At 35.4% G+C, this 15216-nt stretch overlaps 1 protein-coding gene across 44 annotated transcripts in view; it reads right to left on the reverse strand.

Annotated features, from left to right (window-relative positions):
- Positions 1-15216, reverse strand: part of LOC106868006 (uncharacterized) — a 553573-nt gene that overhangs the window by 533142 nt on the left and 5215 nt on the right. For 6 of the 44 annotated variants that reach the window (XM_089342737.1, XM_089342704.1, XM_089342625.1 and 3 more), the window contains exon 1: positions 4698-5453. The exons of 26 other annotated variants lie outside the window; for them this stretch is intronic. The gene's annotated coding sequence lies outside the window, so the exon portion shown is untranslated. Of the gene's footprint in view, positions 1-4697; positions 5733-15216 lie in introns of those variants that run through there. 12 more of the 44 variants (XM_089342521.1, XM_089342397.1, XM_089342590.1 and 9 more) reach the window with 11 other exon arrangements.

The following is a 15216-nucleotide window of genomic DNA, read 5'->3' on the forward strand; positions in this document are numbered from 1 at the left end:
TGAAGTAAACAGAAGAATAAGTTGTTAAAGATTAGACAAGATAAATATTGGACTTCACGATTGAGATAATACAAGATCAAGACACAGTGAGATACTGTGTAGCATTATTGTCCAGCCCATATTAGAATAGAAAAACTGATGAGATGACAACAAAGATGATTACAACTGTGCACTAAAACAAACTTTAATACATGTAGTAATAAAATTTATCATTCTATAAATGTATGTGCAGGAATAAACGTAAACACATCTTTCTTTTTATTCCACTACCTTTTAATAAAAAGGACTATTATTTCTTGTTTAATTGAACAAATCGATCCCAGTACTTATTTTTTAAAGCCTGGTACTTATTCCATCTGCCTCTTTTGCTGAACCACTAAATTATGGGGATGTAAACAAACCAACACCAGTTGCCAAGGACAAACACAGACGTAACTATATACATCATCGTTTAACGTCGGCCCTCCATGCTGGCATGGGTGGAACATAGAGAGAGAGAGAGAGAGAGAGAGAGAGGTACGTACGTGTGTGTGTGTATGAGACAGGCTTCTTTCATTCTCCATCTACCAAATCCTACTTACAAGGCTTTGGTGGGTCTGGGACTATAGTAGATGGTACCTGCCCAAGATCAAGACACTGTATGACATTCCTGTTTACACATATTAACACAGAAAAACTTATGCTCATCATAAAGTATTGAGTACATTATCTACAACATTCTCTGCGCCTATCAAAAAAAAAACATTCACACATAATGAGTATCACCATCATAATTTAATATTTATCTGCTATGTGTTAGACAAGCTGGCATGGACTAAACAACACACACACACACACACACGTATGTGTAATCTTTCTTACCTAATATATAAAAGTAGCAGCAATCTATCAGCAAACAGTTATAGGTTTTTTATATGGTGCTTGTATGGAATGCCCACACTACTACCCTACTCATTTGACAACGCTATACAGACAGTATATATTGGGAAAGTGAATACCATGGAAGATAGATCATAATTCATTCTTTGACTTTACGTAGTCATACGACCTACAAGAAATAGCAATCAAATCTTCTTCAACCCACCACACTACTATCTTTTAAAAAATGTAACTCCCTGCGTATTTTGACCTGTCTTTGTAATGTCCCTGTGACAAGTAGTAGTAGTAGTAGTAGTAGTAGTAGTAGAGGCCCCGAACTGGTAGAGCCGTTAAGTATGCCGGACAAAATGCTGAGCGGAATTTCTACTGGCACTTCACGTGCTAAAGCTCAAATTCCGCCGAGGTCTACTTTCATCTTTTCTAGGTTGATGAAATAAGTACCAGTTGAGCACAGGGGTCGATGTAATTCACTAACGCCTGCCTCAAAATTTCAATGTCCTATTCTTGCCGCCTGCTGATTTCTCTCGATTTCTCGTGAGGTACGAAAAATAATAAATAAGTTCTTTTGTATTTCGTTAGTCGTAACAGTCAACAACAATTGCCAACTAACAATCATAATTAGTACTATCAACAATAATTCCACAGGGTATTGTTGTTTAGCTCTAAGATCAGCCCTGATCGAGTAACCACCTATTATTAACAAAGAGCTCCAGCTGTCACTATCCAATTATTGGTAATTCTTCACTGGACTGCAGCCACGCTGGGCACCGCCTTGGAAGATTGTAATCGAAGTACTTGTTTTTTTTTAATGCCCGGTACTTATTCTATCGGTGTCTTTTTGCCGAAGTGCTAGAATACGGGGGACGTAACCAAACCAACACCAATTGTCAAGCGCGGTGGGGGGTAAACAAACATTATATATGGCGGGCTTCTTACAGTTTCCTTCAACCAAATCTACTTACGTCGGCCCGAGGCTATAATAGAAGCCACTTACTCAAGATGTAACGCACTGGGGACTGAACCCAGAACCATGTGGTTGGAAGGCAAAGTACTTAGCACATAGACACATACATGAAAAATAATTGGAACTGCATTGTTTCGCGTATCCTTTCTTATATAAAGATAGTAGGTAGTGATCTGGAGAAGATTTGACTGTTGTTTTTAGCAGGGCAATTGGTCGCGTTGATGGTATTACAACATTAAGCAGACTTTGCATCTGTAATGCTTAAAAACTTGGACATTTTTGTTTACCCTCAAGTCAGCCCTTACCAAGGACACATACGATAAAAGGAGTTCCGGTTGTGATCATCCCAAATTTGAGACAGTAGTATCTCCAACTGATTGTGGGTCTTTATCTTTTCCGCTCCCCTTTTTAATGTTAATGATAGTGTATGATTTGAAGATTTAACTGCTATTTCTAATAGGTCGCGCGACAACGTACATGTTCTGTCGTGACTGTAGATATGAAATAATATTTCTTTTCAAAGCATAAGCCGTGTTTATTACTGGTACTAATATGTTACGACGATCCCGCCAAAGCCACTTTGACGATACACACAAAAATGTTAGAGAGAGAGAGAGAGAGAGAGAGAGAGAGAGAGAGAGAGAGAAAGAGAGAGAGAGAGAGAGAGAGAGAGAAAGAGAGAGAGGGAGGGAGGGAGGGACAGAGTCAGGGGTGGAGAACGAGATAATAAAGTACCAATCAAGCACCCTCCGACCCGAGGTCAATTATATCGATAAACACCCTCGCCTTAAAATTGCCTAAATCAGATACCATTAACGACGACAGATTAGCAGAATCGTTAGGCATCGAAGAAAATGCCTTTAAGTTCTGAGTTCAAATCCTACCGCGGTCACTCTGACTCTCATACCTCTGGGATCAATAAAATATAGGAACAATTAAAAAGTGGGTCGATATAATTGACTAACTTCACCCACTCCTCTGGTATTGTTGTTGATGATGATTAATCTCATAACATCAGATACCGATGTAAATATTGGATGGAATGTATTGAAATCCGGTTCGTTATAATTTATATCAAATCTAAGCGAACTGGCAATATAATAATTATAAATGGTCGGGGTGAAACAATGGAAAGTCTTTTTGTTTTCTTTTGTTTTGTGTTTAACAAGTTACAGTTGCACTTTAGCCCCACACCACCCTTGAACCAGTCTTATCATTAAAGGCAGTCCAGTCGAAACCAACGCTTTTTTTATCACTAATTTAGGACGTAATAAATATATATTGGTGATTTAGGACTACATAAGCCAATGTGCCCTTCCCTTTATCTTTTTTTTTTTTTTTTAGCTGTGTCACTTGAGATTTGGATGCTATTTATGTCCACATACAGGATTAAGGTTTAAACTTGGTTTCCTTACAAGTACATTACCCAAGAAAAGTAGTTTTAGCTGGAATTTGAAACAAGATCGAAGAGTAATTTATCTATTTTGACCTGCAAAAAAATACGCTTTATATATATATATATATATATATATATATAAGCAATGTATATTGTATATTTCGGAATGATGAAGGATATCAAGTCGGTCCTTCAAGGATTTCTATTTAAGAAGGAAACACTGAACTCGTACAACCGACTGCACTGTTTGCGCCAACTTCGCCGAGAAAGTATATATATGACTGTAACAGTAGCAGCATCATTCCATTCAATTATATCAGCCTGTTGATGTTGAATCACGTACCAATCTTTGGTATGCGTGTTTTTTAATTGTTATTTATATATTTAGGTTTCTGTTCAAAGTGAAGTTAATGGAAACAATGGTTATTTATTCTATACTGTTGCATAACAAATAAATATGTAGTTATCAGTTCATACTTGATAGTCAACAGAGCGAAAAATGTGCCGCCAGGTCGATAAAATACTAACCAATTTATATCTGACGATAAAAGGAAACACATGAATTGATAATTTGTCATCAAAGCAGTGACGGGTTCAATAAATTGCATCTATTTGTTTTTCTCTAATCACCACCACCACTACTTTTAACATTCATCTTTCTGAAGTAACTTTCAGATATATCAAAAAGATAATTATTTTATTTCCTTGCTTTTTTTTTTTACGCAAATCAAAATTGTCTAAACTGCACAGTTCAAAAGTTATGCAGAGAAACAAAATCTATAATTGGAGGCAAAGTACTCGTTAAAGCTACGAGTTTCTTTAGTGGAAGCGGAGATGTGGAATCATCTTCGATCAACTTGTTCCATTAACTCTGTTCCTGTCAATAACAACACGAACTAACAACCACTTGCTTAATCATACACGCATAGACATGCCAAAAACCCATACACAAAAGTGTGCATAAGACAGGAAAATATTCCGTGTGAAATTTTAGTAGTTTATAAATGATATCGAGTCAAGGACAAACTAACAAAGGAAAATAAATAAGTAGATGAAATTTTTACGATTATCTTTAAAATAGCGAGTGTGCTAGTTTTTGGAAAGAGATCGCATACATATACAAACAGCACACGTAAAACAAAGTTTTGTCTATTATATATAATTAATTACTGTTCATAATTAAGCAAGTTTTGAATAAGCCACACATACACACAAAAATATTAGATAGATGGTTAGGTTGTTATTTAAGAAGTTGACACATGTGATTCTACATGCAACTGTTTATCATGTTTACATCTAACAATGGAATATATTTTTAATCAACACAAATTTCAAAATTTATAAAATCAAAACTTGTAACCAATTACCCGCAAAGACTTGATTTAACATGAAAAAAAAAAAAAAGAGGTAAAAAAAAAATAGTTAAGCGTGGTAAAAAGTATCTTGTAGACAACTCACGTTTTTAGAAAGAATATTGTAGATCTCTTTAAAGTAATCACATATCCGTTGATTTGTTGTTTGTTTACTTCCGACCGTCTATAATTTCAAATCATTTGATATGTATAGTGCATTAAGGCTGAGCGAATTTACTCCTAGACTGAAAACAACAGATTCTACAATAGTAGTAGCGGTCGTCGAAATGTTTAAAGGAAAAAGAAGGCCGAACGAAGTTAAGTCTAAAGTGTCTGTCGTTGGTGCCGGCGCGCTTAGCGTTTGTTATTGGTTGGTTGCTTTCTTTTAAATGGGAGTGTTATTAGTTAAGTGTGTTTGACAGTCCGATCTATTGAGCTTTTTGTTTTTTCCCCCTCTACTTTCTCCAACGGCTAATTCCCCTTCCACTTTCTCCAACGGCTAACACATGGATTGAAGACACTGTTTAGATTCCGATATGGCTTTTGTTTTGCTCTCTCCCTCCCACTCTCTCTCCTTTTTATTTTTACGTGACTGCTCTCTTAAGTAGGGAGCTTTTTCTAAGCCTCTGTTGAATATATTTGCAGAGCGAGAAGGGTCACTGCATAGGGAGAATGAAAGAAAAAAAGAACAAATTATTTTTGAACTGTCCCATACCAGCAACACTTGGTCGTAACTGTTTGCTACTATAGATAATAATTCTTTCTAATTTTGGCTCAAGGCCAGTATTTTGAGGGGAGGGGAGTCGATTACATCGACGCCAGTGCTTGACTGGTGTTTTGTTATATCGATCCCGAAAAGATTAAAAGAAAAAGGTGACCTAATAATACGGGGGGGGGGGGGTGCTTCTTAGATACTAAATGATAAAAATGATTCTACAAGATATATCTTAAAATATTCTACCTATAACAATAAAAACTAAAATGTAACAAGCAAGCAAGTGGAGAAGTTTAAAAATATATGTAGTATATTAAAATACCCACAAAGATATTTTAAAATATATATAAAGTAATTTAAGTAAATGTATCGATGAGAAATGTTTTAAGACCGCAGTCATTTTGGCGGGGTACAGAAGGAAGTCTTGCCTTTTTCTTTTCTATCGTCTACACGCACACACACACATACACCTTACTGGACAGGAAGAGTCAACTTCAAGAAGTTATTGTTTAACCCCATATCATCATTGATCCAGAAGATCTATGATCAAAGGCGTTTAAGCCGTGACCGTCCCATATTTTTGTATATCAATGAACTGGACTTAAAATAAGAACAGTAATAAACGAGTGAAAAACGAATATATAGTGCGTGTGTTTATTTGGCAAAAAAAAAAACAATGACCATCCTGAAATATAACAATATCTATTTCAACACGGTTTCACATCAGAGATCTTGCAACACAAATTCATAAACCTATTTTATTGTGCCCTTTATTTGGGGCTGTACGATATGATTTGGTGATCTCTCACAGGTTGATGCAACAACGTAGTGACTCCCTCGTTAAGTTTAATACTTTTCTGTTTTCGTATCGTTTTGGGAATTAAAACCCAGGTAATAATCAATTATTAAGAATGGATGAAACGTTTATATATATAGAGAGAGGGAGAGAGAGAGAGAAATAGGATATATCTTATTTCTCTGTCAAGACAAAGAGATTACAAATAGCATGTTTGGGGAGTCTGAGATTGTTGGTTAGAGAAAGTTCACTTTTGGACGTAATCTGAAACACCAACTCTTGATTGATAGCCTATTTCCAATAATAGAGTAGATCTGGATGTGGAGAAGACCAATGTATATCTTAGCCTTGGTTAAAAAGAAAAAAGAAAAATCCTAGTAGAATGGACAAAATATCAGCTGTTCAATTATTATTGGCACAGTGATAAATGTTTCTACCTCATTATTTAGCAACGAAACAGGTAAGGAAAACAGCAGGACAGAGTGAACAGCAAACAGATGTCTTTTTTTTTTTTGTATTTTTAGAAGCTGCTACCAACGGTACCAATCTTCTCGTGTTTTAACATTAAATTAGACACATAAATGCATTTACCTCATAAAAGCAACAAGTCCAATTCTAAAACTGTTTAAATAAGTTCGTATGCTGTAAGAAAATACGTTTCGGGGAGTGGCTCTTTCTACACTATACGAACTTATCAAAACCTGCGAACTTCCTAAAATAATTGTTGCTAACAGACCCCCACCAGCAGTTTATTATTATTATTTTATTTACCTAAAACTATGGACTACTGTAACCACCAGGTTAACCAAAAAAATACGTTTTATTGAGGTTGACAGTCGAAATTCAAAAAGAATCAGTTGTTACCTCCTGAGGAAGGAAGGGTTTCAACATAGTAAAAAAAAAGAATGTAGAAATTTTGAATGGTGCAAATGAGAGATGACACAAAACTGCCTTAATTCCATTTCAGTGTGCCTCTGTATGTGAATTTACACACACACAATCAATGCATTGGAGCATATGACCTTATGGCTTTACACATACATTTCACAAATTACCTAACCTAACCTTATAAGCATATGCCAGTATAATCAGAAAATTCCATTTCTTTAAAACACGATTGGCTTATCTGATCTTCAGTTTCCTTCATATACTATCAAAATGAAGATCTTTGTCAAATATTTGCTTCCAGCTATTCTTGCAAACTGACAAGCAAACTCATTGTTCATAAGCTTAAGACAGACATTTAATTGTGTCTCATTATGCCCAACACAAACTAACTGTTTTTTTTTAAGATATAGCAACCATTCACATTTGAAAATTGAGTGGTTGGTGTAAAAATAGATAAGTTAATTGCTACAAGAAACTGAATGAGAAACTAAATTTGAAAATACTACAGATAGCATGGCTGTGTGGCAAGAAGGTTGCTTCCAAACCACATGGTTCTGAGTTCAGCCCCACTGCATGGAACCTTGGGCTATAGTCTTCTACTATAGCCTCAGGCCAACCGAAGCCTTGTGAGTGGATTTAGTAGACAGAAACTGAAAGAAACATATTGTGTGTGTGTGTTTTTGTGTCTGTGTTTGTCCCCTACCACTGCTTGACAACCAGTGTTGGTGTATTTATGTCCCCATATCTTAGTGGATCAGCAAAAGAGACCAATAGAATAAGTATCAGGTTTATAAAAATAAATCCTGGGGTCGATTTGTTCAACTAAAACTCTTCAGTCAAATGACTGAATCAAGTAAAAGAAAATAGATAAACACATAATGGGTTCAAGTCCCACTGCACAACCCCTTGAGCAAGTGTCTTCTATTTACAGCCCACAGAGCTGACCAAAGCCTTATGGAAACTAGATGAAGCCTGTTGCACATTATACAAGGGGGTGCTGAAAAGTTCTTGGCTTTAGGTAAAAGAAAATACAGGAGGATCAGTTAATTATGATTTTATTGAACATATTCCCCTCTCAGATTTATGCACCTTATTGCAGCAGGTTCAAAAACTAAGTACTGGGGTCAATTTGTTCAACTAGAGTCTTCAAGGTGTTGCCCCAAAACAAGTTAAAGATAGAATATCTAAAACCCATTTAAAATAGTCTTCACAGTTTGAACTTGTCATTTGTCTACCATCCCCTTTACATGACATACTCAGTAAATTAATTGGCAGGGTTGTTGAAATATCAGATATGTGGTATTCATTCTAACTCTCAGTACACTAAGAATTGTAACTCTATGCTAAGGTCAATTTTACTTTAGTTCCATCTCTTCTGAGTTGAAAATAAGGTACCAGTTATTTACTGATATTAATTCCTGCCTCTCTCTCTCTCTCTCTCTCTCAGAGAAATCAACTGTAGTCAGATCTGAAAATGGATGAGGTCTGCCACATTTAGAATGCACAAAAACCCACTGTATGTCACAACAGCACTTCTATGGCGCCTATAAGGAGCCGACAGCCTACTGAAAGGCAAGGACTTACAAAAGAAAGGACTGTATCTATGACCTACCTCAAGACCTCCAAAAACTTGTGGAAAGAAAGGCAGATGTAATCTTCAAACTAGAGACATGACACAAATGCTTGTAATAGAGTGGAGTCTGCCTGCCAATAACTCCCAAGAGGTTAGGTAGTCACATTACACTAATTGTAGGATTAAGTTAACCACGAGAGACTGATATTGACATTAAATTATTGTCACTATATATCTACAGGAATTTTCAGATTTATAAAATATGGTATAATAATAAAGTTAATTACAAAAATCAGAAAGTTAAAACTTGTATAATTATAAAAGTGAAAGCAAGCATTTTTAAGATAATAAGCCTGTGTTTATATATCTTAAGGTTTGACATAATCACTAGAGCATCAGACAAATTATTGTGGCTCTGGTACCATAGATTTGGACAGAAGGTGGAAACTCCACCAGTCAGGTATGATGCCAACTGTGTCTGCACAAGCAGAAGTAAGGGGACACACTAACCCCTAGCTATCAGATTTAATAGATTGAAAATCTATTCAAATTATTCTTTTGTGCACCTTTAAAATCCAAATCATTTACATACAAAAGTTTGCATGATATACAGGTCTAAATTCTCAATTTTCAATAGTGATTTTGGAATTAAGACTAAAAACAGCATTTAATATCATTACATTTTTTACCTGGATATCCATAAGCTAGTATAGGTGGATTCATGTACTCTTTGACAGAATGTATAAACAGATAAATTAAGTTAATACTGTTCAAACAGCACTTATCCAATCCAACATCTCTGCCACTCATTTCCTACTCCTGTCTTTCAAATTTCATCAACAATTCAGAAGAAGTACAAACTGCATTCATTTCTGTTATCTACAACATGACCTATTCTGATAGAGACAGCTAAATCTCCCTCAAGTTACACCCTACCATCTTAAAATAGAAAAAGAACACATTGAATTATGTAAACATGTAAATATGTGTGGTTTTGTATCTACTTTCCATTCAAACAAGATTGGATTGTCGTTGTTAGACAACCTTTTGACATAGGTTTGCTCAATCAGGGTTGACCTGGAGCTAAAGAGCATATACTGATGATGAAATAAACCTGGAAACAAAAACACAAGAAACGGGGACCTCCTGGTCTTTCCAGAATCAATAAAACAAACTCAAATAATGGGTTGATTGAAATCAATTACACACCTCTTCCTGAAGAAATTCAAGGCCCTGTTTAAGTTAGAAATCAATGTTGTAAAAGGTTCAGTAGAAGACAAAATCAGACAAGCACCAAGAAAAAGAAGCCTAGTGATATAAAGTAACATTCTTTTAAATTCTGAGGTAAGAAAGACTTATCCCACCCCCTTTACAACCGATTTTATTTTTTGTCCTTCAAATTATGATAAAATAGGCAGTGCTCAGGTACAGGGTCAATTCAACTGATCAAACACCTTTCCTACAAATGAGTTGAATTTGAAAATCAATACCAAATAAATAAAGCATTTAAACCCATCATATCTGGTTCAAATATTCTACCTGTTTTATGCTAAAACTAGCTAGATCTGGCCTCTCACACCTACCTTACAGTGTTGTTCTAAAAATAAGCAGTGACATCACTGAAATTTTGAAGCTACGAGATAATGTTTGATGAATTCAAAACAATGTGAATAAATAAGAATTACATTTATCAGAGTAATCTAAATGCTAAAGAGTTTATTTCAGGTTTTCAAGTAGAACATGTATTTTAAACAATGATATATAAAAGAAAATAATGAAAACAGTAGTTTCATATATCAGTTAAGTCTGTATCTAAATGCAATCTAAAATACATAAATAGATCAATTTTCTCAAGAATAGTATCATGTAAAAAGAAATTAGGATAAATTCTTCGTAAGAAGCATGAAAATTAACAATCACCATAATTAACAGACTACACAACTAAATTTGACTACCAACAGACTTCACAGAAATTAAGTTATTACCACAACTCCTAGTTGGATTATATTTATACTGAATTAAGAAACTCTGAAAATATATAGCTTATATACAGTAACAAATAATTTTGGTCAAATAAAACTATTTCAGTGTACATAAAATGTATATTATGGAAAGCAACAAAACACAAACACACTAAGATTCTACACCTTTTAAGAAGAAACCAAATGGAGTAACAAGATATACACCCATCAATAGAAAAAAAAGGTTGTTTAATGAATAGTAGTTTTGGTTGCATCACTCAGTCTAATAACAGAAATGGAGTGTGATGTGTCATAAATCAATGAACCAGTTTTACCTGGTTTTAACAGTACATCATGTTGATAAATATTGTGTAGTGCTGTTTTTATTGGCAGGGTTCCCCACCATCCCTAATGAATGGATATCTTGAATAACTTGACAACATTTAAGTAAAATTTCATTGATAATAGCAGAACAAGTGTTGACCAAATATACCCAGCATTCTCCACCTACACATAAACACTATACTGCATCGTTGCAGATAGATTTCTAAGGTTTCCTGGGTTAGCCAGCACATTAACTTTAAATCAACTCAATAGAACATCATCAGAATGAGATGGAACAAGTTGTTAATACTGCAAATATATAATTCATTTGGTAATAGGAGAGGGATTGTGTCATAGCTTTATGGTACAATAAACCCATGTTTCCAGGAATTAAAGTCATTTTTTGATGAAAAGAATCCAATACTGAGTTAATTTATTTTTCATGAATTGTCTAAAGAAGCAGTACAGATGACATCTGTATGTCAGTATAGACTGTTGAGGTTGGTGTTTAATATAAACGTCTGTAAGAAAATGAGGGTATGAAGAATGACTCTGAGGAAGGCCATCTTAGAGAAAAAGTGTTTAGTGCAGAGTCTGGTGGTTAAGACACAGAAGTGTCCACAAAGGAAGAAGAGACAGGTGCATCAGGTGTGCCTACATGGAAGTGGTGTGCAGCTTGTTACTTCAGGAGGGAAGAAGTTATTTTAGTAGTAGGAGAAGAAACAGTATTTGTGGTTGTAGTCTTTCTGAAGGTTGATAGTTATAAGAAAAATGTGAGCAGAGAAAGAATTACAGAGACATGATTAGGAAATGTGTTTTATGTGGGGATTAACATGGATACCGGTTGAGACACATTAGGGTTAAGTGAAAAGGAGAGATGTGTCCATGAGGTAGTCTAAAACAGAAGTGAAACAAGAGTATATTTGCTTGTTTGTTTGTGAAAGAAAAAGAAAAACAAGACAGGGGGTAATACAGCAATTGGTACATATAGAAGCTAAAGATGCACCAAGGCTTATTGGCACTGGTATGGAGAATGAACATTTCTGAACCTCCATTTTAGCACAATTCAAAGATCTTGGCATTCTTCCTGCTTTGGCCAAAGCAGTCAGGACAATATGTTAGCTCCTAAGTTATGAGGAAAGCTATGGGTTTTTTATTTGCTTCATATAATCCTGATGGCTATGTTTCAGCCTACTGGCAATATTCTAAAATGTTGTTTGGCAGCAATGCAAAACTATTGAGAGTAGGTAGAGCAAATGATTTACTTAAGTGGGATTTATTTATTATTTTAGTAGAGAACAGGGGGAGGGTTTAAGGTCGTGAAACAAAGCGAACATATGCTGACTCATTCCAAACAAAAAACTTTTCCCACTATCCTGATGATGATAGCAAACAAAACACAATTACCTGCAAACTAAAGAGAACAGATAGAAGTGATTTTAAATGTTTATATATTTGAAATTTGAAAGAAAAATATCAGTCATCTCTTCATATTTGCTCTGGATACTGAAAATATTTAAAATGTGCATGAACATATATTCATATACTAATACCTATTTCATGTTACACTAAGAAAAGGTGCATGGTACTAGAATTTTCGACTCAAGTCCAATATAACAAACTCTTCCAAATCATTGTTAGAGTATCTGCATAAGCAGAGTCAAGACCATCAAGGAAGTATTGACACTGTTGTATTTTGAAATCATTTGAAATCATTAGATACATATTAAATCACTTCAAGATATCACTATTTGGTTTCACTTCATTATCACAACTATATATAAATACCTATACATACATGTATGCACATACATACAGGTATATGACATAAATGAAGAGCGGAGTTTATGATATAACTTTCATTCCATGATTTTCATATTAAGGTGACTAATTACAATGACAATTTAGTAATGCATATTATGTAATGTATATAACTTAATAGCACCAGTAGTTGTTTCATTGAACCAATTGAATAGAGTAATACACATACATGTGTGTGTGTTATGAATCACATCATCAGATTGTAGACAGTTATGCATCATCAACCACATTGGATTCACCATTCGCAGCTCTATCAGAACAATATTTTTGATAAATAAGGACAGTAAAAGAGTAAATTTGCTGGCATGCACAAAACTTGCCTAAGCTAGAATTTATTAGAGTCGCACAAAGCACAGTTGAATAAAATATATGCCTGCACAATGATATTTAACACCATTGTGAACACTTGAACATGGGGAGACCTTTCACTGCAAGAATAGTCTTGGGTAAATGTTTTCCTCTTAACACTGAGAACAATGAATTTCATATTCACAGCTGATAAGGTGTAACGATGCAGAAATGCATGCATCATACAATCCATATCCCAATGTGTTTTCATATATGTTGTCTCAGAAGAGAAATTTCTCCCAATATTTCCACAGCATAAGATCTTCTTGCATTCAAGTCTACATGGACATGTTAAATATCATTGTACTTTCATATATTCATTTAACCCATAAGCATTTAAACCAGCTATATCCAGCCCAAATATGTTGACTGTTTTATGTTCTAACCAACCAGATCCAGTCTATCATGCATACCCTTCAATGTCACTCAAAAAGTATATAATCATATCATCAAAATTTCAAATCTACGAAATAAAGCATGATTAATTAGAAACAATGTGAATGAAAAAGCTTTACATTTGACAGAATAATCTGAATGCTAAGGGGTTAATATCCACAGTTGCTTTCTACAACTCTAATGAATACAGGCCTTTACCACAGAAAACACCCAACAATTCACAACTATCCAAAGTATGAGATATATATGTATATATATATCATCATCATCATCGTTTAACATCCGCTTTCCATGCTAGCATGGGTTGGACGATTTGACTGAGGACTGGTGCAACCGGATGGCTACACCAGGCTCCAATCTAATTTGGCAGAGTTTCTACAGCTGGATGCCCTTCCTAACGCCAACCACTCAGAGAGTGTAGTGGGTGCTTTTACGTGTCACCCGCACGAAAACAGCCACGCTCGAAATGGTGTCTTTTATGTGCCACCCGCACAAGAGCCAGTCCAGGGGCACTGGCAACGATCTCGCTCGAAAACCCTACAAGGCCAGTCAGGCGGTACTGGCAACGGTCACGCTCAGGATGGTACATCTTATGTGCCACCCGCACAAGAGCCAGTCCAGGGGCCCTGGCAACGATCTCACTTGGCTTGCCGGGTCTTCTCACGCACAGCACATTTCCAAAGGTCTCGGTCAGTAGTCATCGCCTCGGTGAGGCCCATATATATATATACATACACACACACACACACTTATGCATACATAAGTATCAGGTTGGAAAGAAAGTTTGTCGCATTTCACATGATTACCTTAAGGGGACATTTTCAATACTAGATTAAACATTAATTTTTTACATTTTTTTTCTCTTTTTTTTTTTTGCAGATTATTTTATACCATAGAGGTTAAATTCATATCAATTTTAACCTTTTAAAATGAGATCAGATCCATATCAGACACTGCATGTTGTATGAATCCAAAAGGGACTCTTTATCAATGGAAGCAGCAAGAAATATTCACTTTGTCTATGGAACCTTTGGATATACGAACAATGTTTTGGATAAAACCAATGGTAGTTTGGCCAGGTTTGTACAGGAAAATTTTCTTTTGCAGATCCCCCTTGATCTGGATGACCAAAGCAAACTACACAAGAATTACAAAATCAGTTCAATTTAAGCCACACTTCAATTACAAAATACCTAGGAAAAGTGTCTAAACTTGGTCAGTGCACCCTTCATCATTTGATTGCTTCTCAAAGAGTCACCTGCTATTTGTCACTAAAGCATGACTTACTACCAAACCTCTCCTGGATTGAATCATCGCGACTGATGAAAACTGAGTTCTCTATAATCATATCCAATGAAAACAATGGCTAGCATCCAATGAAAAAGGAGTATTCATCCCCAAACCAGGGGCTAAGCCCAAAATTGTTATACTCTGTGTTTGGTGGGAGGTGAAGGGTGTCATCTATCATGAAGTGTTGAACCAAAGCAAAACAGTTAATGCAGAGAAGTATTGCCATCAAATGGAAGTATTACAAAAACAAAGTGCCCATCATTGGTCAATAATATAGGGGTGTTAAAATAAAGCAAGATCACATATGGCCCAAGTCACTCAGGAAAAGATTATGGCACTGTTGACCTTGCTCTCTCTGGGTATCATTTTTCCAAATTTCTTCAACATTATTTAGAGGGAAAATAATTTATTAATTGTCAAGTGATTAACAGTCACAGTCATATTGAGTGTTTCATTGCTTCAAAAGCCGAGGCATTTAATGTCCAAGAGATCAACAATTTGTTGAATCGATGG

The sequence above is a fragment of the Octopus bimaculoides genome, chromosome 2, assembly GCF_046866305.1.
Source record: "Octopus bimaculoides isolate indiv1 chromosome 2, ASM4686630v1, whole genome shotgun sequence".
In the NCBI taxonomy this organism is placed as follows: Eukaryota; Metazoa; Mollusca; class Cephalopoda; order Octopoda; family Octopodidae; genus Octopus; species Octopus bimaculoides.